Source organism: Aythya ferina (genome assembly GCF_964211825.1).
Source record: "Aythya ferina genome assembly, contig: HAP1_SCAFFOLD_149, whole genome shotgun sequence".
In the NCBI taxonomy this organism is placed as follows: Eukaryota; Metazoa; Chordata; class Aves; order Anseriformes; family Anatidae; genus Aythya; species Aythya ferina.
Window position 1 is genome coordinate 83225 of NW_028181377.1, and position 5821 is coordinate 89045.

The 5821-nt window shown below is 41.9% G+C and overlaps 1 long non-coding RNA gene across 1 annotated transcript; it reads left to right on the forward strand.

The window, feature by feature from the left end:
* The first annotated feature begins 2467 nt into the window (after positions 1-2467).
* On the forward strand, positions 2468-5235 carry LOC311428380. The gene is made up of 3 exons (XR_014687675.1): positions 2468-2604; positions 3660-3707; positions 4706-5235. It is a non-coding gene; the product is annotated as an uncharacterized lncRNA (long non-coding RNA).
* The last annotated feature ends 586 nt before the right edge of the window (positions 5236-5821 follow it).

The window sequence follows — 5821 nt, forward strand, 5'->3', positions numbered from 1 at the left end:
CCTTTTTCTCCTTAATTTATGAGATAAGCCTAAACTAGGGGCGTATATTTCAAAGACAGATGTAACTTGAATATACCTGGGGATCAGCAAAGTTGTCTTCATGTGGGCCTCCACTGGCTTTTCTTCCCCTTTTCTCCTAGGTTCTTGAGCTGTGAAAAATCTAGACAGATACATATGTCCTCATCTGAACTGGTCATTAGGCTCCTCTTCTGCTCTGAGGGAAGAAATGAGCACCTCAGGGCCCAGTTATCTCATTCTAAAGTAGATGCCTGCAATAGGTACTTCACAGGTGCAATTCATGCACCTTTTCCTCAATGTCGACAACAAAGAGAATGCCGGATGGCTTGCTCAGCTTTCACTGTTGTGATTTTCTGAAGCAAAGTGAAATGAATCTCCCACCCTCAGTGTTTCTTCTCTACCATGCACGTGCTTCTGACCTCCCTACTTCTTGTTGTCCTCTCGTGGCCGCTCTAATGAAAAATGAAAAAGCCCTTCCATTTTTGAGAAGCAAACTGGTTAATTTCAGCATCTTCTGATGCATCGCAAATGTTCAGGGTTTTTAGGAAGTCGTTTATTTAAAGTCTTCAGAATAATTTTGGTAGACAGTGTGCAAGGTTAAGAAAACCTCTGAATGCTTGTATTTGATCTGCAGGTACCTGACTATGCCACAAGGATTAAAGAGCCGATGGATCTTTCAACAGTTCTGACTCAAATTGACTCGCGCCAGTACCTCGCTGCAGGAGACTAGCTGAAGGACATCGATCTAATCTGTAACAATGCCTTAGAGTACTACCCGGATCAAAGATCTACAGGTGAGGATGTGCTTTTTAGCCCTAGTTTAAAAAATCTGTCGAACGTATAGATGGATAAATGCTGTGTGCGCACAATAGACTTCGGATGGATTAGATGATTTTGGACATCCACAGAGAACATCTCTTACCAAATTGTAAATATTTTATCATTTTGCTACTTGGGCATGGAATTGTGATATAAGTGTTCCCAAGGAACTTGTGCTTTTGTTTTAATTAACTTCGATGTTGTTATGCTGAAAATATTCACTGAGAGAACCTTTCGGAACCAACCTATGAAGAAAGCAATTTTCTTCTGTGATCAAAACAGTTTCATTGGTTGGTAGACAACATTCAGGTAAAGTCTGTAAAATTTCAGATCGTCACAGCGCCTATGTTTTGCAAGACACTGCATATTCAATGGTGAGGAACGAAATGGATACAGAGTTTAGACGACTTTGTGAACAAATTAAAGAATCTCGTGAGAAAAGAGGTACGTGCTTTAACGCTAAGGATTTGAAGACTTGTCTCTGCATTTGTAACTGAAAATGCACGACGAAGATCTTTGGTATCTATTCTTTCTTGCAAGGTCGCACCTCTGCAGCGTGTGCTCCATGCGACAACTCCAAGTCACCACAGCAGAACCCTGCTACTGAAGACGAGAAACCAGATGAAGAGAGTAATGAAAATGAGGAGATGCCAGCGGCACCTGTAGATGCCAGTACACCCATTTCTAATGGCAAGTTGCATTTTATTCAGCTGCTCTTGTCGTTCATACCTTCTCTGTTCTTGAGGCGCAACAGGTGTCTCTGATGCCTGGCTCTTTATGGCAGAGGTATTTTGTTTTCAAATTGACTTCCAAATGGGAGAGAGAAATCCAGAGGTCATTCATTCAATATAGTGATGAATTAAAGTTCAAAGAAAGTTGGTTCATTTGATGTACTCTTACTGGAACTTCATTTTGTAAACAGAACGACCCCTCACTCAAGGATATCACAGCTTCCCTCCCGTACTAAAAATGATAGTACTCACCCTTGTAGGAGCAGCAATGTGAAGAAGGTCAAGGGCAGTAAGAAGGGTTCGAAGCTTTGATATAACAAGCCTTACACTTTTGTTGACAGAGCTCCTAATAAGGATCTTTAGCAAGGTCTGGAGATGGGAGAAAAACTCAAACTAGATTTTAATTCTAGGTTGTAGAATGTCAAGCTTGACTGTTCCTCTGAACAGTCAATTGAATTTAATTTTTTTTAATTTAAATTAATTAGTTTAGTTTTTTTAATTTAAATTCAATTGAATTTAAAGTTTTGAATTTAAATTCCAATTGAATTTATTGAAAAAAATTCCAAATGAATTTAAAGGTTTTTTTGTTGTTGTTGTTTTTCACGAAACACTAATTTTATGTGAAAGGTTTTGCTGCAATATCTTTTTGCCAAGGATATTAAGCTTAAGTTATCCACAAGAAAACGGTGGGGAAAGGGAAGCTTTAGTTTTGAAAGCTTTTTTTTTTTTTCTCTCCAGGTTTTTCTTGAGCACAGCAGCGTTTCAGTGTCTGCCTGCCATTAGTTGCCCCACTACCAAGTCAGGAGGGTCAATTAAACTTGCGTGAGGCAGAATTTCTTTATCTGAATCTACGTGGTTCACATAAATATATTCTTGTTTCCTTCTTTCCCTAGGATTATTCTTCTCCCAGTATTGAATGTTTCAACGGACACCGTTTAAGATCAATGAGCAAAAGCATCCTGCGGTGTTCAGTCTCCAGCTTTGAAGAAAGTATGGCGATACTGAGGGGAAATGTCAAGAGAAGATGCTTTTCAAGGTACTGTATTTCTATATGTTCAATCTCTGTTCGATTTGTAGATTGAAAAGCAAGAGAGAAAGCATGTGCAGTGAGTTGTGGCCTGATAAACCTCCGGCTAAAATCAGCAGAGGCCTATGAGCATGCTGATGGCGTACCAGTACCTTAAAACTAGCATCCCTCTTCTCAGTGAAAGTCTTCCGCTTTTCTAAAAAAACCTGTTTTTTTCCCCAACTCCTTTGAGGTGTTGTTGTGGTTTAACCCGGCCAGCAGCTAAACACCACACAGCCCTTCTGCAACCCTCCCACCTCCCTCTCTGGGATGGGGGAGAGAAACGGGACAGTGAAGCCCGCGAGTTGAGATAAAGACAGTTTATTAAGACAGGAAAATAATAATAATGATGATGATGATGATGATAGTACTGCTACTAGTAATGTGTACAAAACAAGTGATGTACAATGCAGTTGCTCACTACCCGCTGACCAGTGCCCAGCGTACCCCCTAGCAGCCCGGCTGCCCCGCCCTATCCATGGTGCAGCGTGTTGCCATAAGGCATAGAATTCTTTGGCCAGTTGGGGTCGGCCATCCTGAGTCTGTCCCCTCGCAGCTGTTGCTGTGCGCCGATTCTGATCGCCAGTAGGACAGTGAGACACCGAAAGGTCCTTGGCTTGTTGTAAGTACTGCTCTGCAGCAATTGAAACATCGGGGTGGTATCAGCACTCTTCGAAACATCCTTTCACACATTCTAAGCCAAAACATAGCAACCTACCCGCTACTAGGAGGAGAACTAACGCTGTCCTAACTGAAACCAGGACATGTATCTTTTCCACTTGGGTGCTATTGCTCATAATTTTGAGAATTCAACATGAGCAAGCTAGGAAATGTGGGTACATACAGAACCACGTGTATATGGCACGCAACAGACTTGGGATGTGGATCCTGCGTGAGGCCTACAGGCTTCTCTTTGTATACCATGGAGCACTGGCTTGTAAACATGGTGAAATTTCCCATCCTTGATGGGTCTAATACAACAAGTCTTTTCTCCCTTCTCTGCCCTGTCCTCTTTCTTAATGTAGGCAGTTGAGAAAGCCAAAATTGGAACGAAAAAAAAGAATATAGCACAGGTAAGTGGCTGTAAGTCCCCGGGATACCTATTTGCGCTGGTTACTGAAGAGGATGGCACTTGGTCACTCCATGGCTTTCATTTGGCCCCAAAGCCTTCTGTAGTCAGCTGAATTCACTCCTCAGTGACTTTTCTGTGAAGAGAGGTAGGTGCAAATAGGAGATTTTATGAATTCCTTGGGGAGGGAGCAGTGTGAATTGCAGCTTGGTAGGCACAAAGCAAACTGTTCTAATTGTGCAAAGTAAATCGATACTTGGTAAGTTCAAACTCAGTTTTATAGCTGGCAAGCACAAAAGTAAACCTTAGCTGTGATCCTAGCAGCACAGCGGTGTAGCTCTTCCCTTCCCCTTGTCCTCTTGGCTCTTTTAATGACAGTGCAAGCAACCAACCTGTGCCAAAGGGTGCTGTATGGCAAACAATGGGCAGGCTTTTTTCTAAAAAGCACGAGTTTGAGTTATGTGGTGTTTGGGTGTTTCTCTTGAAACGATTCTTCCCTCCTTGAGCTGTTAGATCCTAATGCAGGAAATGGAAGTGCTGCATGCATAAACAGAGTAATCAAACATACACCTCTTAGGAAGAGGCTTGCAATGTCCTAGTGTTTGTTTTGAGCACTGTTAGATACAGTTTGACATGAATGGAGTGAAAACACCTTAGAGAAAGGTGTTGATTGTTCTCACTTTTCCAAGACAGAAATAAGTGGAGTAGATTTCCCTCCTGCATGGAACAAAAGTTGCACGTTTGTTTTTGTCTGGCTAGCTTTCAGTCTCTTTAAAAATTTCCCTACAGGTCCCAGTTTTAAGTAGACAGTTTAAACGTGCAGAGCGATAAAGAAGTGGAATGCAGTGGTTGTGACACCAACTTCTGACCTGAAATGTAAAGAAAACTCAATCCACTTCAGGGTGCCTTTTTTGTCTGTCTGTTTCCATTTTACAAGAGCAACGGTGAAATAAGGAGAATCCCATCTTCACTGTTTCAAAAGACTTTGTTTCTGCGTTTCAGTCACCAGAACATTGAGGAGTAGAGCTGGTGCAAAAACTGTGAGACGAGTCCACGGAGAAAACAGGGACTTGGAGCTGCGCCGCAGCTGTAGAGTCGGACACAGTCGGTACTCGACTACTAACTCGTCCATTCTATTTGACAAACTTATGACAAAGTAAGTCATCTTTTCTTGCAGACCTCTTAGAACGATCTTTCTTAGCAAGCCTTTGCACTATGGCATGATGTTGGCCTCGACTTGCTCTTTATTCTGACAGCAAAGAGGTATGGCTGCTCCTGGCATTTCCTTCCTGTTTACAGGGAGACACCGTTACCTGGCTAGATAAACAGTTTTTCTTGAAGGTGCTATTTCAGCATGTAAGAATTGATTTAAAAAACAACAACAACAGCAACAGCAACAAAAGTGCTTCATGGCTTGCTAGTTTTGTAATCTCACATTTCTCCAGGAATACTTGATTTGCTGCATTTCACCATTACACTCGTCAGCGCCGCTGATTCTGGTTTATCACTATTTGCATTGCAAATCTCCTTGTCCAAAGCTTAAACTGATGTATGCACTGCTTGAAAACAAAACCTGAAGTTGCAGAGCAGTAGACTCAAGTCATTATGTTAGCCGCTGTGTAACCATACTGCTTTCCAAGCATAAGATGTCCAGCTTATTTTGTTTCTATGAAGAGTTTAAATGGCTCCCGTTAAGCAAAGATGTCCCCACACTGATACTTACTATTAAGCAAGGATTCCACCTCCTTTGGCTGAGGTCTGCTCCCTTACTCACATTGGAACATTCATCCAAGTAGCCTGCAATTCCACACTCTCGGGGGAAAGTCCATAGAATAGAAAAGGTTCCTCCAGTCTCTTCCTCAGCCTTTTTTTGAAGCATGCAATAAAGCAAAACATTCACAGGCTGCCCTTCCATGCAAAACAAGGCAAATTAGTAAGACAGGAGCCACAAAACTGATTGTCGTTTAAAGTTAAAATGAGATTTGAAATAGATCGAGTTAGCAAGTGTTGTAAGTCTGTAGCTAAGTCTGGTTTTGCCAATGCAGCACAATTCGCTATCACGTAGCCAGAGCTGCTTCTGTAGCTCCAAGAAGCAAAACTGCTTTGACAAAATACTGT